This window comes from Jaculus jaculus, chromosome 1, assembly GCF_020740685.1.
Source record: "Jaculus jaculus isolate mJacJac1 chromosome 1, mJacJac1.mat.Y.cur, whole genome shotgun sequence".
NCBI classification, from domain to species: Eukaryota; Metazoa; Chordata; class Mammalia; order Rodentia; family Dipodidae; genus Jaculus; species Jaculus jaculus.
The window spans coordinates 16,167,279-16,194,950 of NC_059102.1; the positions used below are offsets into that span (position 1 = coordinate 16,167,279).

The 27,672-nt window shown below is 47.1% G+C and overlaps 1 long non-coding RNA gene across 1 annotated transcript; it reads right to left on the reverse strand.

The window, feature by feature from the left end:
- Positions 1 to 274: 274 nt before the first annotated feature.
- Positions 275 to 26,147, reverse strand: LOC123457680. The gene is made up of 3 exons (XR_006635109.1): positions 25,970 to 26,147; positions 5,528 to 5,710; positions 275 to 713 (listed from the first exon to the last, which is right to left on the reverse strand). It is a non-coding gene; the product is annotated as an uncharacterized LOC123457680 (long non-coding RNA).
- Between the last annotated feature and the right edge of the window lie 1,525 nt (positions 26,148 to 27,672).

Sequence of the window (27,672 nt, forward strand, 5' to 3'; positions counted from 1 at the left end):
ATTACAGATTCATAAACTCACCCGTGTGCACACCTGGCGTCAGCGCTGGTCAGGCAACCAGCCTGGGTGCGCGCCTCCAAGCATGCAGGCGACTGGCTTTTGCTGAAGGTTATTGCTCCTTTTGTAGTTTCTCTGCTGCTTTATTAAATCCCAAATTCCTTGCAAAACTGTACAATTTTAATAACTCAAATCCATGTGGATCATAAAGCTGTCTAAATATACCTCACGCCCGGGGTATCAGACAGATCCGTAGCAATGATGTCACTGGGCCTGATTAACCGGAACAGGTCACCCGACAAGATTTTATTACAAGTGTCATTTAGGTTTCTGACAGCTTTACAAGGCTTAATGGCTTTTTATTAAATACATTGTGTTCAAGGAAGCTGACAGTTGGGGATGTCTTGTAAATACAATGCAATGGAATTTCCTTAGAAGCTTCATGAAAGAGCGCAGAAGGGGCATGGGATGTCCCTCTCTGTCCCCAGTCCTATTGAAAGACAAATGACCTCTTCATATCACCCCTAAGCCAGCTCTCCAAACCCAGCAGGTCTGCCCAGGCCAGGCTGGTCCAGATGTCTGTGTCGGAAATACCTCAGAGCTTCAAATTCCTCAGGATGACCCCTTACCAGCCGTCCACTGCAGCCTTTCCCAGAGCCAGCCATACTCCTAGAGCTGGACTTCCTGAGAGTCCTTTAGCCTTTTCTGCCTCGCACCTGGAAGGAAGACAGGAGAGATGGATGGACTAAACTGAGCTCCCAACTGCCACATGAAGGGGCTGGATCCTCTCTCTGGGTGATGCCAGCCAATGCAGACACACACACCTTGCTGCACCCGCACCCAGAGACTGACCTGCCTAGGTTGGCATGCTGCAAGCCCCTATGTGGCAGCCTCAATGTAAAAGTGACTGGGGGAGCCCCAATCCCCTATGGGCTCTCTGGCAAGTTGCATGACCTTTGTAAACTTCACACACCTACACAAGAGATAAAAGGAAAGATGGCAGTAGCCACCATGGATGGTGTCAGTGAGACCTTAATAGGTGCCACCATGAGAACCATGTTCGTGATCTAGCTAGTTAGGTCCAGCCAGAGCCCAGGAGAAGATACCCGGTGCTTTGCACTAACAGCGCCTGTGAAGGTGGGGCATAGCCACTGAGCCAGAAATGCAGACAGACTTCCAGAACCTTACCCAGACAGAATCAGGTTAGTCTGGAAATTACTCCCATTTTTATGGAGCGGGGTCTCTGGAGGCCTTTGAGTGTACCTACCTCAGTCAGGTTCCATCTGTTTCAAACCAGGCCTCAGAGAGAACTGAGGAGAAGAGTCAGGGACTAGAGAGATGTTTTCCCAGCCCGTCACCTCACAGCTCCTGGGGCTGGTGACTGCCTCGCTCCTCGCCGGTCACTCACTATGTCACATCTCTAGAGCGAAGATTTATGTTTCTGTCATGTTTCTCGACTTTGGACGGCAGACAGACTCCACTTAAGGGAAAGTGATTCATGGGTTCTGGAGAATTCTTCTAGACCCCTTTTTTTTTTTAAAATTTTTATTTATTTATTTATTTGAGAGCGACAGACATTCTAGACCCTTTTTGACACGTAGTGGAATGAAAGTCTTATTCGAAGATGAAGCAAAAGCAAAGTTTTGCTTTAACAGAGATGTGTCTAGATGTCTGCTTAGCGAGTTCTGTTTTATATTATTGAAATGTTATGATGAGTTTTGAAGTTTGTGGGGCACCTAGTCTCGAGGATTCCAGGCTTTGGAGTGCACTTCAGAGCCTGCCTGCTGAGCACCTGGACTGAGGAGCAGCCTAGCACTCCCTGAAGGGATGGCCCAAGCAATTCCTGTGTCACCCATCCTTCCCTTCAGAGAAGGGACACCTAGCCTGGTCTCCCCTCAGCATTCCGGTGCCAACTTGAGGCTAATTCCCATTGACCTGAGTTTGCCTCCCTCACTTGACATCAGGTTGTGACCTGTCCTATTTGTCACCTGGGGAACGGTAGTCTGTATTTCCTCTTTCTTCCAGGACAGAAATCTGGATGGCAGTAGGTTAAACGACAACTGGAGGCTTTCAGAAAAGTTCCATGTACTGAAAGTCAAAAAAATAGGTGCTGCTTTTGTGAATAACAGAATCCTCTGAAAGGGTAAGAATTAGCTTCCAAGTCTATTTTTTTATACATCTTCTAAAATGGGCCACACCTGCCCAAAGCCTCCGTGTTGTGTGAAACCCCACAGCCAGGCGGCAGGAACACCTATTAGAATGGGTGGGATGTGAGTGGGTCCCAGCTCTGAGCTTTTCCACACTGAGTTCCATTTGCAAGCAAGTCTCCAGGTTCGCTGTAAAATGAGAGTCACATTAGTTACCCCAGAGGGCAGGTGACAGGGATCCATGATACCTTCAAGGTGATCTGCGTCGGGCCAGCACACAGCAGAGGCTCCTGTCCCCTGGAACTGGCTATATACAGGAACGAGGGGTAAAGCAGCGCATCTAAGCAACGGGTCATCTGAGAGGATGCCACATGTCACCTTGGTGAGCTCATGACTGAAGGCTTTGGAGTCTGTGAGCTGAATGACACCCGCCCCCCTTCATCTCCTCTGGTCAGCATTTACAACGAGCTCTCACATGACAGCCACGTGTCCCTACGGCTATGGGACCCTCTGACAGCAGAGACCCAGTGCCCTCTGGACCCCGGGGGCTCCTTCGACTCACCTGCCCTCAGTGCTCCATGGGAAATAACTGTAGGTGGCCAGGCTAGACCCCTGTCTCCCTTCCCAGGCTTCACCTCTGTGTGGGCTCATGGTTAAGGGTAAAGTATTGAATATCTCCACAGGGGCAGAGGCAGGGCAGAGATATAGGAGCAGGGTCCAACTTCCCAAGTCAGAGGCGGAGCAGAACATTCCTGACAGGTACTTCTGTGGGTGGAGGGCCCCTGCCCGAGAGTAGGGTCTGCACCTTGAGCTCTAACCAGTTCCTGGTACCTGCTCATGTTACCACCTTAGCCTTTCCCCATCCCTCACCAACTAGAGAATGCTGCAGTTATGGCTGCACCGAGTCAATTACCAGATGAGTAACCTTACGCCAATGGTTCCCTCTCTCAGCCTCAGTTTTTCCAGCTGTGAAAATGGACATTAATGATGCCACTCCTTAAGGATGAGGAATTCAGTGAGCTAACATGTGAAAGCATTCAAAAGAACCAGGACCTAGTAAGCATTTAATTAGCTAAAACTTTCTTGCTATATGAAGTCCACAGTGGATGCCTGTTGCGGGGTGGGGATTGGGGACTGAGACTCTCATAGCATATGGTAATTGTTCTACTCCCCATGGGAAGTTTATAAGCCATCCAGCGCCCTCCAATATGGCTACCTGGTTGTGTGCCCAACCTGTACAACTGCCCATGACTGTCCTGGGCCAGCTATTGCATGATGTGTACCAAGAATCCAAGGAAAGGTCTTTACTTGATCTTTATTCCGCGAGCCACCCAACCACAGTGATGTAGGTAAATCAGCTTGGGCACCCTCTCCCATCTGACTGCTCTCTTCTCTGATGCTGTCTCTACTTCCCTGAATTTCCACCTGTGAAGTAGGGCTCAGAGGATGGTGGGCTCAGCAGATGGCCCCTCTCGTTACTGGCCCTGGGAAGCTGCCCTGTCCTAGGGCTAGGAGTCCTGGCAGCTGTCTCCTGTGGCCCCTGACAGCTCGGGGATCCAGGTTAAGCTCTGCTCAACCCGCAGGCCTTTCTACATCACGTCTGCCGGTGTCAGGCCCCGATCTGGACCTGCAGCTCCCACATTAGCCCCTCCGCTGCTCCTCTCACTATGCTTTGATTCTCATGCCAGCCCCCTGCTTTCTTCCTAAGCCTCATCCATGGCTCTCTGCTATCCTGAGAGAAGTTTCCAGTCTCCATCCCAGGGTGCAGAAGGTCCTTCTGAGCTTGGCTTTCGCTTCCCCTCCTCCTCCTCCTTCTGCCCATAGCTCAGTTACCTCCTCCTCCAACTCCCACATTCATTTTAGGCAACATTTCCTCTACAAATCTTTTCCTGAGGCCTTCAAGCTCCCATAGCTGGCCGTAATCCCTGGCCAGGCACCCATGGAGTCCTGTGTGCTGTGACTACCCATTCACCTGCCTATCCCTCCAGTGGTCTGAAATAACCTAGTTCTGTGGGCCCAGCTTGAAGGCTTGTATAGTAAGAATTAGTTAACAGGGCTGGATGGATGGCTTAGCAGTTAAGATGTTTGCCTGCAAAGCTGAAAGACCCAGGTCCAATTCCCCAGGACCCACGTTAGCCAGATGCACAAGGGGGCGCATGCATTTGGAGTCCGTTTGAAGTGGCTGGAGGCCCTGGCATGCCCACTCTCTCACTTTCTCTGTCAAACAAATAAATAAATAAAAGACTGAGTTAACAACCTATTTACCATAGCTTCCTCTGGAGCCTCTACCCAGAATTCTCTGGGCATCTCAGGGCAAAGCAGCTGAGAGCTCCCATGAGGCTCTGGGAGACGTCAGAACTCTCCAGCCTCTGGCCCAGCAGAGGTCTGTGGTTCTACTGCTTGTGGAAATTGAGCTGGCAGATCAAAGGCAGCGGTGACTCCAGTCCAGCTCGCCAGCAGCTAGTGCTATCGGAATATCAGTGGAATTGGTAATTTAAAATTAAGTGGGTTAATGATTGACGTCTATTTGTAAAACCTGGCCCGCCGCCTTGCCGCCTACGAACACAGCCTTTTCTGTTTTGCCCCTACGGGGAGAAGGGAACATCCGAAATGGAAGTTTATTTTGTGCTTGTCCAGCCCAGCCCTGCTCAGGCCCTAGTCAGACTTTACAGCTCCCCTGTGATCCGAACCCCACACCATTCCTGTTAGATGTCTTAGCAAAGTCTTAGCACCTGAGGTCGCTTTTCAGAAGTAAGAGTTCTCAAATTTGAACCATAGGGAAAAAGCCTGGTACAACTTTGCACCTGTAATACATGAGTCACTTGATTAAAAAAATACTCCAAAATCAGTTTCACGATCCTCCCTGTGTGGGCAAGAAATTGGGGGTGAGTGGAAGTAGGAAATACCTTCAGCTGCGCAAACCTTAAGGGTGGGGGGAGGTAAGTGTTCTGGGGCTGTCAACATTTTGGAAAAGAATGTTCTTTTGTGCTATGTGTGTGCCGGACAGAGGGGAGAATCAGGGAAGTAGAGAGTGAGGGAGACTGGCTCCACAACTCTGTCTAGAAGCTGGGGAGGGGAACAGGACCCTCAGGAGGAAGGGCTGGATGGAGTCTCATCATGTCACATGAGCAAATCCTCTTGGGTGACTTGGACAACCTTGCAGGAGAATGACCTTCATGAATGATCTTCATGAAGGCAACCAGCCCTGCTTTCTAGAACTCTGAATCTGGTAAAGCAGAAGCCGGCTAACCGCACAGCCACACAGGTCAGCGGTAGGCTCCCCTATGGCGGCTCTGAGATTTGGTGACCCTGCGCCCGAGAGGGGAAAATCAAAGGCACGCTTTGGGATAGACGTTGGCAGCACTCTCGTGATGGCTTCTTACCTCCAGGGACAGTCATGATTCATTCAGTGAGGTCTTCCGCCTGCAGCTAGTACTGGGACCCTGAGCTAGAGCCCGCTGCCCTCCATCCTGAAGAGCAGCCACGTCCCTTCTCAATGACTGTGAGTCACAGGTCATCTGGAGTTGCTCGAGGTTGGCCTTTTCACTTCATCACCTTTGGCCTTTCTGGAAAAGGCAGAGGATATGGGAGGAAAAGCAGGATATGGTTTCCTTGTCATATCAAGCCTCATTGGAAGATACCTGGGGGTTTAGGCTGAGTGGACTGTCCCCAGAGTTCTGCCCACTAGCCAGGCAAGGTTGGATGGAATGGATGTGATGGACCAAGAGAGCACAGACAGGAGTAAGCAGAGTGTCACCTCCAGCCGCCCCCTTGGGTCTTTTAGGACAACTTGCCTTCAAGTCTGTTAGGAGCAAGAGATTTGGGACCACATTAATAAAACAATGGAATTTTTATTTCTTTTTCTCATAAATTACATAATTCAAACCTTAAAACACCTTTAATGAACAGTGACTAGGCATGTGACACTTAATAAAGCAGGCTCGGCTCCGTTTCTGCTTGACAGGCTACCAGCCGCGAATGTGCCTTGGGAGTCAATGATTGCGAGGCAGAGGCCCTTCCTGGGCTCTACTATTAAACACTTCAAAGGTTTCCCAAGTCAGATAAAATGGAAAGCAAATGTGTTTCACTGCCTCTCAAATGCCTCAAATGTTTTAGCAGGTGCAAGCAATGAAACCTTCCATGGTGACAGCATTTTAGGGTCTGCAAAGTGCACCCAACTGGATGCTGGGAATTCTGAACCAACTTCATAAAAATTCATGATTTCCAATGAGGGGAGGTGGGCGTCTTCAGAGCCCATCTGCATATGCAATCCACAAGGCAAACATCACAGGATCCTCTGGGTCATGGGTCAGCGAAAGCCCTCTGGTTCCAGAAGATACCAGCATGGCGTGGTCACCTTTGTGCTGGGAGACAGGAAGGCAAGTCTCTTACATTGGCCTACACTTGCTAAAAACACATTTGTGTAAATTTATGGGCTGTGTGTGTGTTCTAGGAATACATCAGAGACTTGGAGAAACAGCTTGTCACATATGTATGATGTAATTTTATGCAAATTAATTTACCTGTCTGGGTGCCATCATTTTTACTGATAAAAATGGGGAAACCATTGCACACACCACCCGGAGTTTCCTGGGAGGATTAATATAGCTCACATTCTGGGTGCACAGACGTCCCACTGCAGGATTCAGCACATATTTGGGATTCTTCTTATTGTGCCATGAGGAAAACTGAATGTAAAAGCTTAGCATTCTACAGCTTGGCCATTTAAAATGTGCCATAATTTAGCTTTATAAGCCATAGTCATCCCTCACATAGACACATAATGTTTTATAGTTTATAGTGGACATTCTGAGACGTTACCTCACTGCGCCCTCTCAATGGTGACGCTTGTGAGGTGGAGATGGCCATCTGTGGCTGAAGGCTTGTTCCCAGTTCTGCTTCAGCTCTCTTGCATAGAGTGGGACCTGCGGCTTGGGCCTTGGTGTCCTGTGGGCACCCACCTGTGAAATGGGTATAGACAGGTTCCCCCTGCCTTGCAGAACACATGCTGACCATGTCTGCGGAGTGCTTGGCACTCACTGGCCCCATCTCACCCCACATTTTCTTTCTTATTCATGAAGGAACTGAACCTCTTGGCGTATTATCTCAGGGATCTTGCGGGCACCTGTTTAGGAGACCTCAGTTTTTATTCTTCCCCTTCCCTAATGAGCAGAGTAATGAAGTGGCATTCCAAGAGCCAATGAAGGAGAACCCCTTCATTCTTCCCTCAGGGAACAGCCGAGCAGCGATCGTTATCAGAGAATGTTCTGATTTCCAAGCAATGAAATGACCTGCCTCCTCCACATCAGCCACCACCCAAGGCCTTTCTCCAAGAGCTCTCAGAGGCACACAAGACCCCCTCCATGGGCTATGTTCTCCATGGACACTGCTTGACCACTGACCCTGCTGTCTTTCTGCTCACTGAGCAGTGTGGAGGAACCAGCTCAGAGCAGGAATGTCCTTCCCTAAGCTCCTAGATGGGGTCTGGACTCTAACACCCCTCCTTCCCACTCTCATACTAAAACACACATTGGTTGGGTCCAGAATAGCTTCCGCCTTCAGCTCTTAGCGCACATCACCTCCCCGTGCCTCTCTGACCATCACAATGGAGACCATGAAACATTATGCACTAAATTAAAATGTGTGTGAAGAGGCCACTGCCAATGTGTTCATCCCAGCATTGTTCCTGAAGGGACAGTACAAATCTTGCCCATGTCCAGCAGTAATAAAACGTGCAGCTTCCATCCACCTCGGCCTCTGGCAAGCCTTTAAGTTAGGTTGCAAGCGACGCAGAAAGAAGTTCACGTGGTGTGTCAAAGCGAGCACATTATCATGACATGTGTCCGATATGATCCCTCCCTAAACATATAGACATTTTAAGTTTTAAATGAGCCAAGGTTTTGGTTGGGTTCATTTCTGACATTGGAAGTGCTCCACGATGAGATCCTCAGCCTGAGGCTCACTGCCAGTCCTTAACCACAGGAGCCAACCACTTCACAGGGGTCCCCCTCTTGAGTGATTTTGCAGAGCCTAGCCACCCCAAGCTGCTGCTTGCCATCAAACTTAATTACACTAATTTTGTGCTCGGTGGAAAGGGCCTCCACCAACTTGGCATAAGTAGGCTTATCACAGTTAAAAGCAAGCACATAATGAGGAGCTTGGTATAAAACCCATCCCAAAATCCAGATGCTTCCACCTCCAACATCAGCTTAACATCTTGTCGGCATAACCTGACGCTTGACTTGCTTGCCGTGCACCGTCTGTCTGTCAGACCCAGAAGTACACAGCTTATACATACATGCACACAGCTGTGTCTACAGCACTGGGAAAACCCCACCAGGCTAAACCGAGTCTTGCAGATGATGTGTCCTACCCAGCAGCATGATTTCAGATATGGTATGTTTTATTTTTTCTATTTTCTTTCTTGTCCCACCTTTAGTTTCTAATTTCTCTATAGGAAATGCAATTGTCCTACTGTGCTAAAATGATTTTAGTTTAAGGAGAGCCTTAGAAACTGGCTGAGGATGGCCTTGGGGCGGCGGGGGGGGGGGGGGGGGGGGGGCGGGGGTGATCTCATACAGCCATTTTTGTTTCCATGCAAATAAACAGAGGCCAGGAAAGTAAGGTGTCTGCGTAAAAGTCCTCCAGCAGTGTTGGTGGCAGAGACCTGGTCAGCATTGAACTCAGCCCTGCGCTTGCGGGAACTTCTGTGATGCACTCACGACCGCCAGGATGCCTTGCCTTGGCTCTGGCTGCATGTCGTTCCAAAGCATCCTCACGTGGGGCAGAAGCCGTCGTGCCTCAGCCTTCATCTATCTTCACCCTTTTCCTCCCTGCCATGGCGAGCAGGGTTGAAGCCGGGGGCACTCGTCAACGCATATGTGCCCGCCGACTCTGCAGGCCGGGTTTCCGCCTGTTACTCTGCAAACTTCCACTGTTGCTATGGTCTGAATGTGCGTTGGGAGGTGAGGCTTTGGGGTGGCATGTTAAGTCACGATAGTGAAGCTCACAGGTGGGACTGTCCACATGTAGTAGACTACCTGTCCCGGCGCCACCTTCCACGTGAGCCCATAGCAAAACGGCAGCGTCTGCGAACCGGAAAGACCCTGGCCAAGCGTGTGGATCTTGAAGTTTCTAGCTTCTAGAACCGTGAGAAGTTAGTGACTGTTATTTAGAGCCACTCGGCTGATGAGATTTTGCCCCAGCAGCCTCAGTGGATGAGGACAATGGTGCCTGTGGACAGGTGTTTGGGTGCCGGCGGACCCTCCCTCCCTCCCCCTGCCGTTCCCCTGGCTCTTTCTGGTCTAGCTACGTGGTTAATGAGCAACTTGCCAAGTGAATGGCTCGAGATTGTATCAGCCCGGCGTTAAACAAAGATTTTGTTCTCTAAGTTCCCTGCATTTGCAGATTGTCCTGATCTATATGACTCATTCATTTGTTGATGCGAGATGGGAGGCAGCTGTTGCGTTCACTCGGAGTCATTCTTCCATCAAGGAAGGGAGTAAGTGCGCCTGCGTTCCTCTTGGTCCCATGAAGAGAAGTGGATGTTCCAGTGAAGCCACAAGCAGTGTGGGACGGGCAGGAAGTGGGGGCCGAGCTCCAGCCAAAGCCCTAAAGAAACAGGTGCAGACTGGTACTAACAGTGCCCACCTCGTCCTGGAGCATGGCATTTTGCAGCCTCCCATTTGCGCTTGATGTCTCAGGGAGGCCCCACATCAAGACACCCCCTGTTCCCTGGAGGTAGAAGCCAGAGCCATGCTGAGGGGCAGGGTGAACCTCTGAGGAAGGAGTCCTGCCACCTCTTACAGTGAGCAACAGGGGACAGTGTTCTGACAGGGTTGTTTGTAGCTGACCTTAAACCCACTTTGAAGCTGAGGATGATCTTGAACTTTGGATCCCCCTGCCTCTACCTCCCAAGTGCTGGGATTACAGGCGTGTGCTGCCACACCCTGTTTATGTGGTGCTGGGGATTGAACCTAGGGCTTCATGTAACTAGGCAAGCACTCTGCCAACTAAACTTCATCCCCTCTTCCCTTGAGGAGCAATTGAAGTAACTGTAGGACCCACCGCCGTGACTCTGACCACAGAATGTCCATGGGAACACTTCAAGCCATTTAGGAAACAGGGCAGAAAATGTGCTGCATGGACAATGCCTTAACTTGAGAAGCCACAAGCTTAGGGCTTGTAACACACGCATCATATTGTATTTTTCTTTTCTTTTAAATCTTAAAGGAGCCAAAGTGTTCAGAATTTTCACTCCTAGGGTCCTATCCCATAAAAGTAGCAACGTGATTACTTATGGAAGCACATGTGCAGGTGAATGTGCAAGGCTGGGTCGCGCCACTGGTCAAGGCAGCTGAAGGAGTCAAACGATTGCCCTTAGTGGGAGAATGTTCAAGTAAATTCGAGGTCCTCCTCACTGTGATTGAATGGCAGTTTCGTTATTTGATTTGAGGCGGTTTCTCTGGCACATTGCTGAGGGAGAGGAGAAGGTGGGGTGGTACGAAGAGTGTGTGTGTGTCCTGGGCGTGCATCAGGATTTGTATGTCTGTATACTGTGACGAGAGTGTAAGGTACAGGGCAGAGAGCAGGGTGTCAGCACATGACCTGCACGTAAATGGTGGGGCACAATGGAAGGAAGCAAGTTCATTGAAGCCTATGAAACTGTAAAAATTAGGTAAGCATAGGCTGGAGGGATGGCTTAGCGGTTAAGGCACTTGCCTGCAAAGCCAAAGGACCTCGGTTCAATTCCTCAGGACCCACACAAGCCAGATGCACAAGGTGGCACATGTATCTGGAGTTTGTTTGCAGCCGCTGGAAGCCCTGGCACACCCATTCTTTCTCTCTCTCTCCTTCTTTCCCTGTCTCAAATAAATAAATAAAAAGAAAATATTATTTTAAAAAATTATGTGAGCGTGCCTGTGTGTACATGTCCAAAGACAAAGTTCAGATTTGCTGGCTGTGAGAGCCGTTGAGGGCAAGTCTGAAGAGAGGCAGGTGGAGAGGAATGGATAGAGTGGGATTATGTCTCTGTGAAAACAAATGGAATTCCTATGGGGTCCCATGTTAGAGCTGGTGGAAGGCTTCAGCCCTAACCAGCTTGGGTGACGCCAAGAGAGGGTGGGGGCTGGGTCTGGGGCAGCCCTTAGCCTTTTCTTGACACATTCTGTTCTGCCTCAGCACTTTGAAAGCTAATTTTTTCATATTCCAAGGAGTATCAAATTGACAGTGGTTTTGTGCCCCACTGTGCCTGTTCCCTGGTGATTTTAAGGAAAGCATCAAGGGATTCTGTTCCTCAAACAGGTGGTCTTCTGAGCCTCGGGCTGTCCTTGAGTACTGGGACACGGGAGCTGGGCGTTTGCTCAGGATTCTGGGTGAGCAGCTGGAACCCGCTTTGGGTGACCTGATAGAGCTGCAGGTGTCCCCTGTCAGAGTCGAGGTGAGGCCCTATTGTGGTACTCATGGAAATGCATTCCTTACTCCGACCCAGGGAAGGCAATACACTCTTTGGGGTCCTTTGATAGCCAGACAAGACCAGTGGCCACCTGGGGCCAAACTGTGGGCCCAGCCACGTCTTGGGGTTGCTGAAGGCCCATGTGGAGTTGTCTGAGGAGGTGAGTGCCTTATCCTTGGGAGGATTTTGGTCCCCAACATTCAGCCTGTGCTGTTGTCATTGTGATATGCTCAGAGTAGGCATGAAAACAGGCAAAGTAAAGGGGCCATGGATTTCAGTTCCTGGAATATTTTCACAGGGAAAGAAAACCCTCAGGTGAAATTCTCCAGACCTAGCTGATAGACATGAGAAAGGAGAAGGGTTGAGGTTGGATTCCAGGTTCCCCTACCACTGTCCTAAAGAGGAAGTACCAGGCCCTCACAGGACTCTAAGCCCCCCATCCTAAGGTGGGCTCAGAAGTGGGGTCCTATGCAGACCCAAGAATAAACAACAGTCCCTCCGTCATGCTTCCCGCAACGAGCATAGGGTCAGGGAAAAGGCATTGTTGAAAAACACAAATTTAGTGTAACTTCTGTCAAGTATGAGAAAGGTGATGATGGAAAAACTGTAAAGAGAAAAACTAGAAAAGAGGTATTCTTTTTTAATCGCCACCCCTCTGCCAGCATTAATTCTCAAGCAGGCTGAAGCTTTGGGTTATAGGAAAGTGCTGACAATGGTCAGATGACAGAATCACTCTTTCTTCCTTCCCCTCTCCCTCCCTTCCCTTTTCATATATATATATGTCTCTCTCTCTCTCTCTCTCTCTCTCTCTCTATATATATATATATATATATATATATATATTTTTTTTTTTTTTTTTTTTTTTTTCCTTGAGAGGCCTTTTCTTTGCTGTACTCTCTAGGTAGCCTGGTGTTAGGGCCTGCCTCAGGATTCTGTCTTAACAAGCTCCTGGGGCTTAGGCCACCCGCTTTCACCTGGTCTTTTCCTACAGGCTTCAGCCGGCTTCTGCTCACCAGAACAGCTGCCATAGAGTTGAGTACACATCCAGAGTTGCCACCCTGCTGGCACAGGAGGACCACACTTGGGGAATAAGTTCACCAGCTCAGTCACTCACCCATGTGGGTTGACAGACACTGACATCAAAAACAGACTAAGAGGCTGGAGAGATGGCTGAGCAGATAGGGTACTTGTCTGCAAAGCCAAAGGACCCATGTTCAATTCTCCAAGGCCCACGTAAGCTACATGCACATGGTGGCACATGTGTCTGGAGTTCATTTGCAGTGGCTGGATGCACTGGTGTGCCCATTCTCCCTCTCCGTCCCCCCCTCCCGGGCCACCTTCTCTCAAATAAATAAATAAAATAAACATTTTAGAAACAGACCAAGGGGGCTGGAGAGATGACTCAGTCATTAAGGCAGTTACCTACAAAGCCTAATGACCTGGGTTTGATTTCCTCAGTGCCCACGTATGCCAGATGCACAAAGTGGTAAAGTGGCATATGCATCTGGAGTTCTTTGCAGTGGCTGGAGGCCCTAGTGTGCCCATTCTCTCTGTGTATCTTCTCGTCTCTGTAAATCTCTAAAATATTTAAAAATCAGAGTGTGTTTCTTTGATGGGGGTAGGTGGGCACCATTTAATGGCAGAGCAGCGCAGCTAGATAGGGCTGATGATGCTGACCACACGCGCACGCACGCACGCCCTCACGTTTCCATTTATTGTTGCATTTAAAAACGCATTTTACATTTAGGGAGTTAAACTGTATTTTTTCATTTATTTTTATTTATTTATTTGACAGAGAGAGAAGGAGGCAGAGAGAGAGCGAATGGGCACAACAGGGCCTCCAGCCACTGCAACTGAACTCCAGATGCATGTGCCACCTTTTGCATCTGGCTTACATGGGTACTGGGGAATCTAGCCTCAAATGGAGGTCCTTAGGCTTCACAAGCAAGCGCTTAACCACTAAGCCATCTCTCTAGTCCCTGCGAGAATTTTTTTTTAGATGTTAACAAATGATAGGTAAGATGGTTTCCTAATTGACTCTAAAACCTTGTTCGTTGTACCCTATGGCTCTCATTAACCTCTGCTTGGACTGTGGGGCACTCAAGTGGATGCAAGAAGGAAAATTCTTGCAGCCACCCAGGACTGAGTCCCCCTGAGAATGCTTCCCTCCTTTCCTCCAAGGCTTTGGGCCAAGACCTTGACTCCTGGCTAAGGCTCAGTGGCCTTTATCCAGTGAGGTAGTGGATTGGGGGTGGAGAGGGATGTCAGGAGACTCATGGCTATGGTGCCACCCCGGCTTGTCTCATTTCCCTGAGCTTATCCTTCATGAGCAGTGGGCAGATACCAAGGGGAGGCCCCCTGTGCCTACCTCCTGTAGGTGAGTGCAAGGACTCCAATCCTCCCAGCCACCCCTCAGTGACCCTTTCAATCTATCCAAGCGGAGGCCTGTGCATGTTTCCGTCTACCCATGCGTGTGTGCATTTGCTCACCTAACATTGGGTATCTACTCCACGCTGGGCACGTGCTTCATCCTGAAATTTTCACTTCCTGTTTCTCCATTTTGTTCTTTCCCAAGATGGTGACCAGAAGCAAATTCCTAGTGACTGGGCTGCCGAAAGGCTGGTCACTGCCAGAATTGCCTGTTCCTTGGAAGAAAGTTCTAGAAAGATGATCTGTAGGCTTCTCAGAGTTGTAGGAAGTGAAGCTCTCAGCACTTGGCTTTAGCAGATGCCTTTTGGTCTGTCCTGAGTCATGGCTCCCGAGGCTATGATAAGCAGTAGGCAGCTCTGCCCCCTCAAGGGCAAGTCAACAGTCACCACCTTTTTTGCTTAGAACTTTCCTCAAAGTCAAAGACCCCACTGAGCCCACCTGCAACTGCAGTGAGGAATTGTGGGAGACGGATCATTGCAGCAGGAGAGAGCAGGGTATGTGAATAAGTGCTCCGGAGTCCTCACCTTTAGCTAGAAAATTCTGGAAGCCCACCTGCAGCCTCCCCCAGGACTCAAGGAATAGATTCTTCCATTTTGCTTTCCCACATTCATGCTTGCCAATCACTTAGTAGCCGTTTATTGGAATCACTGATATTTTACCTTCTGAATTTGCATAGGATATTATAATTTGCAGCATGCTGTCATAACAAAAATATGTTTAGTCAAATAGGGTAACTGTTCAACTTGGATCCAACCAAATGAAATGAGCTGGTGATCTTGGCAGATTTTTCTCAGCAATTTTTTTTTTCTATTTCTTTCTCTAGAAAAAACAAATGTGTACTTGATAGAATACTAGCACTCAGAGGCAGAGGTAGGAGGATTGCCATAAGTTTGAGGCCACCCTGAGACTATATAGTGAATTCCAGCTCAGTCTGGGCTAGAGTGAGACCCTACCGTGAAAAATAAACAAACAAAAAGCATACTTGATGAAGGTGACAGATTCTTTAGGAAGAGAAGCCCTCGGGAGCCTGTTCCAACAGCCCTGAATTTGGTCACTTTTGCATCTTTGCCTCATCCGACATTGGACAAGTGAAGCTCATCTTGTCCTGAGGCTTTGAGTGTGGTCTTGCTGGTTTCCTGTTTCATCTTCCTTGTACTAGTTCCCAGTACTGGAACCAAGCGGTCACTGTGAAAGACCATCTATGTGTCATTAACATAGTGTTTGGTGCTCTGAGGTGCTAATGGTTACCAGCAACAGAAATTTGATCCAAATCAGCCTATGAGGCGACTCCAAAAGAAATGTGGGCTCGTGTCACCAAAATCTCCTGGAGTAAGGCTGGACCCAGCTGCTCATGAATCCAGGCCTCAGCCTTCCTTCTGTCCATCTGTGATGGGCAGGACTTCTAGACACCCCAGGCTCACATCCTTCTAAGACCAGATTCACCACAAAGGTCAGTATCTTCCTAGGTTAGGCTAGAGCCTCCAGGATGTATCTGATTGGTTCCAATAGATCCATCTGATTGGCTGATACTCTCATTAGCTGGGCTCAGGTCACATGCTCACCCGTAGAACACTGCTGGGAGGGGCTGGAGTGATGGCTTAGAGGTTAAGGCATTTGCCTGCAAAGCCTAAGGAATCCCAGTACCTTTGTAAGCCAGATGCACAAGGTGGCGCATGCATCTGGGGTTTGTTTGCAGTGGCTAGAGTCCCTGGCGTGCCCATTTTTTTTCCCTTTCTCTGTCTCCCTCTCTCTCTCTCAAATAAATAAATAATTTTTTTAAGAACATTGGTAGGAGGAATAAACACAACTGCCACCCAACCCTGTGAATCAGAAACAAAAGAGTGACGCGTCGATGTGGAAAAGTGAAAACTACTCCTGGAAACACAGTAGTTGGCTGCTCAGCGAGGCAAAGTAAATATTTTCCTGAAAAACTATTATCGTCTTGCTTTTGAAAATGAGAAAATTGGGGTGTAGAGAGATGAAGCACCTCCCTTGTGAGTGCAGAGACTTGGAGAGAAATCCTCACACTGCTGGGCCATTGGGCTCTGAATAGCACCTTAGGGCCCAGGCCGCTGCTACCATGTTCGGAAGAGTCACCATTTAATTCCTGCTTTCTTTTTTATTAATATTTTATTTTTATTTATTTATTTTACAGAGGAAGAGGGAGGGAGGGAGAGAAAGAGAGAGAGAGAGAATGGGTGCACCAGGGCCTCCAGCCACTGCAAACAAACTCCAGACATGTGCACCCCCTTGTGCATCTGGCTAACGTGGGTCCTGGGGAATCGAACCCGGGTCTTTTGGCTTTGCAGGCAAACGCCTTAACCCCCAAGCCATCCATCCAGCCCCTAATTCCCACTTTCTTGAAGCCAAGGTTCCAAGAAGGACACTTGTGACCGAGTGCTTGTCTCCATACCCAGGGCATCTGCCTTGTGGCCTCAGCAAAGCTCTGTGTCCTTCCTTGTGAACTGGGCTCAGAGCCATCCTCCTCCCCCACCCACCGACTTTATCCTTTTTGCACTCTTACTGAGTTGGAATTGAAACATTACTGTAGTGACTATTAGTTTCAAGGAAAAATTGTAATTGCTTCTAGATCCACTCACGGGTTTCAAGAGCGATTTAACCTTTAACTTTCTCCGTACAAAGGGAGGCTTGCTGCGCAGGGAATCTAACAAGACCGTCATTTATTGCTGGCAGAGTTCATTAGTCAATCGTAACAGTTTAATTATTAGCATTCTAATGCATAAGCATTTAACCAGACAGAACAACTTGCTTGGCACATAGAACAAGACTTCTTAAAGGAAGCTGAATTAACCCACACAATTGCTTGTATTATGGTGTGTTATTAAAATGAGATGGTTAAAATGCAAGAGACAAAGCGAGTCCATATATTGAGCCAACAAACCAGCATTTGGCTTCCTGGTATTAAGAAGCAGCTATAGGGCTGGGGACATGGCTTAATGGTTAAGGCGCTTGCCTGCGAAGCCAAAGGACCTAGGTTCAATTCCTCAGGACCCATGTAAGCCAGGTGCCCAAGGTAGCACATGCATCTGGAGTTTGTTTGCAGTGGCTAGAAGGCCTGGCATTCCCATTCTCTCTGTCTGTCTCTCTTCTCTCTCTCGCTCTGCTTGCAAATTAAAAACAAAACAAAACAAAAAAAAAAAAAACAGCTTTGTTTTTAGGGTTTTTTTTCCCAACTCAAACTTAAATTTTTACTTTAAAATCTTTGTTTGCTTTTTGATGCTCCAAATTATGGGTTCAGGTGAAAGTAGGCTCTATTTTGATCCACTTATAAAGAAGCACCTTTAATAAGGAAAAAGAGAGACCCGAAGAAGGCCCACAAGGTGGCCCTGAGTAGCCAGCTGGAAGTTCTGCTATTTCCAGGCTCCATGACCTGCTGGGGATTTGTGTAAGACACTCCATCGGGTCACATGGCCAGAGAAGCCAACAACCTGTGTGTGAAAAGCAGCAGACAGGGAGGTAATGAAGCCATTCTTCCCTGTGCTGAGGATTGGAAACCCCTGTCCTTCCTCGTTACAGTGTGACTCCCTAACTATATTTGTCAGATGAGAATGTTCTAATAACAGCACTGTTTGAGAAGCCAAAAAAGAAAAGTAAAAAAACAAACAACAACAAAAAAAAAACCCACTGAATTTGCATGGACAGATGTCTGGAGAAATGACATGTGGGGCACACTTATAATGAAATATTAGTCTTAAGGAAGAATGTGATTCCAATACATGCTACGACATGGATGAACCTTAAGGACACGTGACGTGAAAGAACCATGGTACAAAGTCACAGTGACTTCATGATTCCTATGTGAGGTGCTTACAATGTCAAACACATAGAGACGGTGTATTCGCTAGAGGCTCTCAGGGCCCAGGGGAGAGGAAGTGGAGAGTTACTTTGTGCTTTAATGTCACAGAAGTATGTGCAGAAAAGAAATGACAAATTTTATATTTTGCCTATTTTAGTATAATAAATAAATGAAGAAAAAAGACTAAATCTTGTCATATCAACTTTAGAGAATCAGTGTACATCAAATGAGATTGTTAAGAGAAGTCTTTTAAACCCTGAAATGACGTATGTACTTGTGGAGGTAGTGGTATTCCTTAATTATTTGTTTTAATCATATTGTTTTAATAAGTGGCTACAATATAAACAGCTAAGGAGGTTAATTAATAATGTCAAACCTAAACGAGTATAATTAATGTCACTCAGCAAAAGCCTTCACTCGACTCAAAACATATTTTCCCTCTGGGGTAATCTTGGCCTGATTTTTCTAAACAGTTTTGCCTTTGACTTGGGAGGCAGGAACTCTGTGAGGGGTGGGAAATGATGGGAAATCTGGTATTGTGTATTTGTCGCTAACTAGCAAAGGATGTTATCAATGGCATCCACAACCTGGCCTGTGAGATTGGGGTAAAAGCAGGAGATTCCCAAGTTATTTTGTTTTCTTTTTGAGGGTCTCACTCTAGCCCAGGCTGACCTGGAATTCACTATGTAGTCTCAGGGTGGCCTCAAATTTACAGTCATTTACTCCTACCTCTGCCTCCCAAGTGCTGGGATTAAAGGCCATGCCTGGCCAAGATTCCCATGTCTTGAAATCATCTCTTCTTTGAGGGGCTCAGAGGTAAACATAGCACAACCAGCAATCACTACAAGAGCCAGGATGGGGGCTGGAGAGATGGCTTAGTGGTTAAGGCGTTTGCCTGCAAAGCCTAAGGACCCAGGTTCGATTCTGTAGGTCCCATGTAAGCTAGATGCACAAGATGATGCATGTGTCTGGAGTTTGTTTGCAGTGGCTAGAGGCCCTGGTGCATCCATATTCTCTCTCTCCCCTATCTCTGTTTCAAATAAAAATAAATTTAAAAAAAATTTTAAAGAGCCAGTGTAATAGAAGCTCCCAAGCCCAGGCTTCTGATGGAAATGACCACCAGGGGCTGTTGAAGATGGGAGAGAAGAAGTAGGAGAGTGCTTCCCACGGGCAGGCAAGTTCACACGCGAAACTCCGAAGCATGACGTGCTGGAGAGTTGGTCCTAGCCCCTCGGCTATGAGCGAGTGTCACATGCTACCCAGTGAACAATGTCACCCTCCGGGTCCTCCCTCTCCTCCAACTATGCTGTCTGGATCCTTGGACTTCTTCCACCCTCTGAGGAAGAGGAAAAAGTAAAGAAGACCCAGGAGTTCTGGCTCTGGGGTTTTCGAAGGCTGAGCACAGGAATGATGGTTGTTGGGTGTTTTGTGTAAAGCGTCTGAGGTTTTGGCTCTGAGGAACAAGCTGTGTCCTCATAGCAACCCGTTCTTTCCAGCACCCAGACAGCTTCCTGGAAGGGGAGACTCTCTGTATCCATAAGAAGCCCCAGATCTATTTATTTTGACTCCTTTCAATGATACCTTGTTGCCTTGTTTTCTTCTAGAGCTGAATGCAGCTGTAAAATTATATATATGCTAGCATGATAGAATAATACAGGAAAAGATGAGGGGATGTAGACAGGGAAACAGAATGGGAGGGGTTGTTTAGAAGTGGAAGGACATCTGTCTCTTCTGTCCCCAGGACTCCACCCAGAGGAGCTCCAGGGCATGGGCAAGGCTATGAGGCACACAGTAGCTGCTCAGCAAGCCTGGCAATGCCAGAGGAAGCTTCTGCCAGAGTGTTAGGCTCCCAGGATGCCTCCATTTGTAGAGGAGCTAAAGCTTGGCTCATTGCAACAGTGTAGAATTAGCCACCCTTTCAGAAGTGACCACTGGTGTCTACCCAGAGGATCCCCAATGATGCTTTCAATCTCACAGAGCTTGCCCTCCCCTCATAAACGTTTATATAACCTTACGGTGGTGGGCCCTACCTTTTGGCTCAGGTTAGCCAGAGAGATTGGTCTGGGCTAGAGGCTGTCTCAGGAAGAGGCCAGCTTGACATCAATTTCTGGGGAGGAACTTGACCAAGCACAATGTTAGGATTTTAAATCCTAGGAAAAAAAGACCTCCCTCCCAGAGGGTTGTTTGTGGAAAAACAGATCAAGGGAAGAGATAAGAAGTCAGGTCATCCTTTGATGTCTAGGCAAAGGATCCTTTCAGGAGCCCAGTCACCCTCACTGCCTAACAAAGTGGCCTGCCTCCCTCTCAACCCCATGGAAGCCGCTGGAAGCTGTGGTGGTTTCTGTAATCCCTGCACGCTGCCGCTGATGGCTACATGGGAAATAGAGAATTTCTTGGAAACTCCTGGTGAACACAGCAAGGAACATCAGAGCAAGACTCCAGAGCAAGAAGCCCTGCCTTAGATGAGAGGGCAGGCAAGGTTCCACTTGAAATTTTTCCTGTCACCTCCACACACATGCTGCAGCGCACGTACGACCACACCTTCACACATGAACAGGCACACATGTATGAACACACATACAAATAAACGACAATTTTTTTTTTTTTTTTTTTTTTTTTACACAGAGAGAAAGACAGGTAGAGGGAGAGAGAGAGAATGGGCGCGCCAGGGCTTCCAGCCTCTGCAAACGAATCCAGACGCATGCGCCCCCTTGTGCATCTGGCTAACGTGGGACCTGGGGAACCGAGCCTCGAACTGGGGTCCTTAGGCTTCACAGGCAAGCGCTTAACCGCTAAGCCATCTCTCCAGCCCAAACGACAATTTTAAGAATAAGGTCAGGAGCAATGGAGAAAGAGACCAGACATTCTGACCTCTGCATTGATATGCACACATGTGTATGTAAACCACACACACATACGCATGTGTACCTACACACATCAAACATACACAATGCACACACCACACACATATACACACTTTCAAAAAAACTAGGGTGACAGGAGGGATTAATAGGGTTGGGAGTGTTGAGAAAAGGGGGGGTAGAGAGGTATGTGAGAGATAATAGACTCAACATACAACATAGACATCTACCAAAATAAATAAATAAATAAATAAGAAACACTGCTGTAAAGTGGTTCTTCTCAGATCTAAGTCTTCCTCAGCGTCAGCTTGATGGCTCATTGAACACAGGTGGCTGGTCTGGCTCTTCCTCCACAGTTTTATTCAGTCTGTGATAAGGGAGCAAAAACTAAAAACAAAACTTCAATACCCAGGCATGATGGTGCACACCTGTATTCCCAGCACTTGGGAGCTAGAGGCAGGGTGATAATTAGTACAGTCATGACTAGAAGTAGGCTTACTAAATCACAGGTAGAACTGTAAATGTAATTGGTGCTATTAAACCGTTTTCTGGGGTGATTCTAATTCCCGTCAGCAGCATAGGAAGGCTCTGGTTACTCTACTTCCTTTAAGTACTTGCTCATCTGTCTTCAATTTGAAGGGTTCTGTCCAGTATGGCGCTACATCATGCTGTCACCATCAAAGCTGAAGCCTTCCTACTGACCATTTGAATATCCTCTCGCTGAAGTATCTACTTAGTATTTTGTCCTCACTATTCTTGTCTAAATATTCTTGTCTAAATTATATTTGATTAATAATAAGTCCTTCACTCTTATATTTCTTCAAGATTCCCATAGTTTTTCTTAGCCATTTGATTTCCATAAAAATTTTAGAATCAGTTTGATGATTTTAAACAAGAAAGAAAAAGCTTCTTAGAAATTGCTTATGGTGGCATTCATCTATGGATGAATTTTGGGAGAATTGGCATTTCTATGATCCAGCGTCTACCAATCTATGAACATAGTCTCTCTTTTAATTTAGTTGTGTCTTCTTTTTTCTTCCAATGAGGCATTGTTGTTTTCACAACAGAGGTCTGTTACAGATTTTGTACTATTACTTCCTATGTGTATGGGTTTTTTAATGTGGTAGTAATTGCAGGATATATAAATAGACAAGTGGGTTCAAGTATAAGGAAATGGAGAGATGGCTCAGTGGCTAAAGGTGCTTGTGTGCACAACCTGATGGCCTGAGTTACATTTCCCAGAACCCACATAAAGCCAGATGCACAAAGTGGTGCATGTATCTTGGATCTATTCATAGTGGAAAGAGACCCTAGTGCACCCATACACACATGCTCTCTCTCTCTCTCTCTGTCTCTGCACAAATAAATAATAAGATATTAAAAATAAATATGTTTATCTCATATCTTGAGAGTTGTTTATATAGTAGTATAAGATTTTTCAGAATCAATTGATCTTTACTCTTAATAGGTAGATCTTATTCACTTACTGTATGTTTTACCACAACAATTGCGTATGAAAAGGGGGGAGGGAAGCAGATAATTCAAACTTTCAAGAAGGAATGCAATGCTAATTGAAATTATTCAATACCCAGAGAGGTGAGGCATGAGAGCAGGAGAAACACAATTTCAAGGGTCTCCTGGGCTGCACAAAAAGATAGAGAAAGGAGGAAAGAAAGAGAAGGAGAGAGATGGGGATGGAAGAAGGAAGAGAAATAAAGGAAAAAGGGAAAAAAGATGGTATTTAAATCAAATTAGCAAAGTTTTCCTGATTTGGTGATAATATGAACATGATAATAATGGCACAAGGGAGCAGTTTCACTTAACACACCAGCAGTGCGAGTAAACTGCAACAACCTTATTTCAGGACAGTTTGGTAAAAGACCTAACTATCTAAATATGGACATATTAGGTCCACTAGAAATTCCATTTCCAGAAATTTATTTTAAAGAATCCTTTTTTGATGTAGTACAGATTTAGCTATTCAAATATTCATGACAAAGTTATCATGAGAAAATACTTAAACATACAAAACCTTAGGAAATTAATAAAGTATGACAAGTAATATCAACTATTAAGATTAACAATATAGAATGAAAAATAATTACATAGAAAAGTATTCTCAATACAATATTTGCCAAAAGAAAGCAGTCAATAATATTCATTCAGGAATACTTCAATGTGTTTCCATTTAAATTTACGTTTATATTAATTGAAAAATTTGGAAGAATGTACAACTAAATGTTAGTATGTGTCTCTGAAATTAAATTGTGGGTGAAATTTCATTTCATTTTGTGCCCTCATTCTTCTAAACACTTAGCAATGGACGTGTACCACTCAAATACTAGTAAGAATAATGGCTTAAGGAAAAAAAAAGAAGGGCCTGGGGATGTAGGTCAGTTGACAGGTTATTGGCCTAGCATGCCCAAAGCCCTGGGTTTGACACACATAAAACACCGTGGTGCAGGCCTGTAATCCAGCACTAGAGAGACAGAGGCAGGAGAATCAGAACTTCAAGGTCATCCTAGGCTACATTCCAAGTTCCAGACCATGCTGGCTCACATGAGTGAGAGAGAGAGAACGGGAGGGAGAAGGGAGGGAGGAAGAAAAAAAGGGGAATTATAAGAAGGGAATGGGCATTCATATTTGAAAATCTCAATATAACTGATTTGGGGGGGAAGGAAATATGACTTGAACCCCCAAAATATTGTGCCCATACACAAAGAAAAATCTCAGTCTTGTGCTGGGGCACTTATATTTTTCTTCTTAACACCCATCTTCAGGATTTTTATTCTATTTCATTTCGTTTCATTTTTGTTTTTGTTTTTGTTCTGCTGGGGAATACAAGCCAGGACTTCACTCACGCTAGGCAAGTTCTCTATCCTGGAGCCACACCCCAGGCCTGCCATCTTTAGCTTGAAAGCTTTCTCTTGTGAATGTTAATGGATCTTATAATCAGAAGGGGGGGGGGGCGGGGGCGGGGAGAGCCAAGAAACTAAAAGGAAAGCAGCAATACGTTTTTGTGCTATTGGAATGTTCAGTCTTGGGTAACCCTAGAGATGCTTTGAAAAATTGTGCACCATAAATATAGAATCATTCTCCTGATCAAACAAGCTCTGTCCAGATGTCTACAAACCCCAGCCAGCAGCTGTTCCTTGCTTTCACGCCTGGAACTGCACAGCTGTCCAGAGGAGGGTGTTACTCTGTGTATACTGCACAGCCTGGAAGTCCAGCACTTCATCAAGAAGGCCCAGAGGAGCCTGGAAAGATGGCTTAGTGGTTAAGCGCTTGCCTGTGTAGCCTAAGGACCCCTGTTTGAGGCTTGATTCCCCAGGGCCCACATTAGCCAGATACACAAGGGGATTCATGCATCTGGAGTTTGTTTACAGTAGCTGGAAGCCCTGGAGCGGCCATTCTCTCCCTCTCTCTCTCTCTCTCTCTCTCTCTCTCTCTCTCTCTCTCTCTCTCTTTCCTTTCTCTCTCTGTCTGTCACTCTCAAATCAATAAATAAAAATAAACAAAAAATTTTTTTAAAAAGTAGGCTCAGAGAATGCCAAGAGAAGAAGATATTCGAACCCAGGCCCCAGCACAAGACTGAGATTTTTCTTTGTGTATGGGCACAATATTTTGGGGGTTCAAGTCATATTTCCTTCCCCCCAAAATCAGTTATATTGAGATTTTCAGTACACGAGTTTTCTTTCTTTCTTTTTTTCATTTTCCAATCATAACCTCAACCACTGAAAGCTGCTATGAACCCTTAAGCCACAGCACGGAGGGCCTCCTTAAAGATAAATTCACTTGGCTTGGAATGCACTGGCATTATTGAAAAATATTACAGAAATCAAAGCACTTTGCACTACTTTATTTGTTATTTTTATAGTGCTCTAGGATTTTTGTGGGATTTGTGTTTCATTTCATTTCTGTAACCCTGCCAATGCATTAAAGCAATATTTTCAATTGGGGAAAGAAAAAAAAAAACAGTTTTCCTAGCAAAAAAAACACCACAACGTTTTCCACCCTTCTTTCATACGGTTTTGAGAAACCTCCCTACCGCACCTCCAGCCCCTCCCTCCTCCCCACTGCTCATAAAGTGCAAATTGAATATTCAGGCTACTGTTTAGTCACCCCCTAATGTTCAAGAGAAATTCAGGCTGCGGTTGCAGTTTCCAAACGGCAGTGACAACCACCATCCCAACCTGAGAGATAGCAAATCACCCTGGGACAGAGACAGGAAAAGTCCAAGCAGTGTCATCCCAGGCTATCTCTGTCACCTGCAAGGTGACAAACAGCTACAGTGATGGGTGCTCAAGGGCCTGAGAAGCAGGAGCCCCTCCCCAAAAGTCAAAACAGACTCTCTTGAGCTCATCCATTCACTGAGCAGACAAACGCACACAACCTCCATGGGCTGTGGGTACTATCCACTGTGGATGCTCTCAGTCTGAATGCAGGCAGGGAGGTTTCAGAGAGTGAACTTAATGCTGCTGACACCTGAAAGTGCTGTGTCTGGAGCCCTAAGGATGTCCAGACTCAACCAACACGGAGCCCATATGTTATAAGTCAGGCATGCCCAGGGCTTCCTTGCTTACTAGACAGTTCTGAGATCCAGCCTTCAGGGATCTCTGTTTCATGCTAGGGAAACTACAAGTCAAGAAGGAAGAAAGAAAAACAAAAGCGAAAAGTAAAATCACAGGCTGGTACTTGGCATAGAAACAAATGGAAAGCAAGTGGGAGTGGACAGAATAGACCCAGAACTGTACAGGGTGATCAGAGAGCGCCTCTGGGACGAGGTGCCAGGCAGCTGAATCTTGGAGGATAAGAAGAAAATGCAGCCCATGTGGGACCAGCAGAGCACAGGTCTGTACACAGGACCACCCAGGTCTCAGCTGCCCCCTGTTTCTTTGCTCTGATGGCCCTGCAAGATTGCTGTCATCTTCCTTTACAAACACACATGCACACTAGGGCTCAGAAAAGTCAAGTGACTTGCTCAAAACCTTAAAGCCAAAAGCAGCAGGGCAAATCAGAATGCAGGAACAAATGAGACCTGTGCTTGGAGCTCTCGCCTGTTGTGATTCGTCTCACTGGCTGATCCGTCAGCTACCAGCCATGTGAATGCAGAGGAATCCGGGTCAGGCCCTTCACTACTTGGGTGTCTCCATGTTTCTTTGCTTCATACTCACAGTCATTCTAAAAGGAGTTGAACTCCAAGATGCCCCATACTTGTCAGAGTTTCCTTTAAGCACAGACCCCCCCCCCCCCAACACTGTACCTGGGACGGTGGTGTAGAAACGCAAGGCAGGATGTCTTCTCAGAGTACAAGTTTTCACAAAGAAGGGAGCCCAGCCCCATAGGCTTCCTGGTCCTATTGGTGCTGGAAGGTCCTCTGCTGAGAGCTACAGATTTCCCAGGAACTTTACAACACCATGTGACTGTCAGCAGCCTGCAGCAGTCCCATGTCCACCATCTAGGCTTTCCTTGTACTTTGCCACGAACACCATCCACCCCTGTGCTGATGCAGCCAAATTCCCCAGACATCACATCAAGAACACATGCTCTGTGACCCCACATTTCTTCATGGCCATTGTTTTGAATGCAGACAGGATAAGCATGGCGAAGCATCCCGGCCTGCCACACCCACCCTGAAGTAGTCACACAGCAGTCCACTGGGCTGGAAACGCTGCTCCGAGCCCTGTGGCTCACTGCCAAGGTTGTGGGTTGATGAAACCCATTGCAACAGCCTCGATGAAGCCCGAGAAAATGGGCCACTCCCTGGATCTACCCAAAACAGGAATGTTACATCATGGCCATGTAGGAACTGCCCCTTCCCCAACCAGGTGTGCCATGAGGGGTCTTTGGTGAACCATCTGAAAGCCCCTCCCCAACAGAGGCTGTCAGGCTGGGAGCCCTTGTGAGCTTAGAAGAGCAGCTAACACATGCTCAGTCTTACCAAGCGCCAGGGACTACTCTCAGCCCTTTCCCACATTAACCCGTTCATGCTCACAGCAAATCTACCATGTGATTCTATTCATTTTACAGGTGAGGAAATAAAAGCACGAAGAGCTGGCATCACTAACCTGAGACCATCCAGCTTGCGAGGAGGAAGGACTGGTCCAGGCCTACTTGTTCACTCTGTTGGGTCTCATGCACAGTCAGATGTGAAGCCCTCTACCTTGCTACACATGCAAAAGTCAGAACCTTGTCTCCAGCTGTCAGTATGGGCCAACAAAGAAAGCAGAGGGTGAGCTGGAGAGATAGCTTAGCAGTTAAGCACTTGCCTGTGAAGCCTAAGGACTCTGGTTCAAGGCTCGATTCCTCAGGACCCAAGTTAGCCAGATGCACAAGGGGGCGCACACGTCTGGAGTTGGTTTTCAGTGGCTGGAGGCCCTGGTGCGCCCATTCTCTCCCCCCCCCCCCTCTCTCTCTCTCTCTCTGCCTTTCTTGCTCTGTCTGTCGCTCCCAAGTAAACAAATAAAAAATGGACAAAAAAATAAACAACAACAACAACAAAAAAAGAAAGCAGAAGGTGACCTGGAAAAGTATTTTCAGTTTCCAGGTGCTTTTGTTTTTTGTTTGTTTTGTTTTATTTTTGTTTTTGTTTTTCAATGTATGGTCTCACTCTGGCCCAGGCTGACCTGTAATTCACTCTGTAGTCTCAGGGTGGCCTCAAACTCACAGCAGTCCTCCTACCTCTGTCTCCCGAGTGCCGGGATTAAAGGCATGCACCACCACGCCGGGCCTCCAGTTGCAGTTTTGCATACGTGAAGGCCTGCAGTGGGGCTGGGAGATGGCTCAGTGGGCAGAGCAGTGCTTGCTGCACAGGTGTGAGGAGCAGGATCCTCTTGAGTCCTCACAGGAACGCGGGGTGGAGGTAGTGGTCCACCTGTAATCCCAGCACATGGGTGGCCAAGACAGGTGATCACCTGACTAGCTCACTAGCTGAACAGGCAAGTTCTATGTTCAAGTGACAGACCC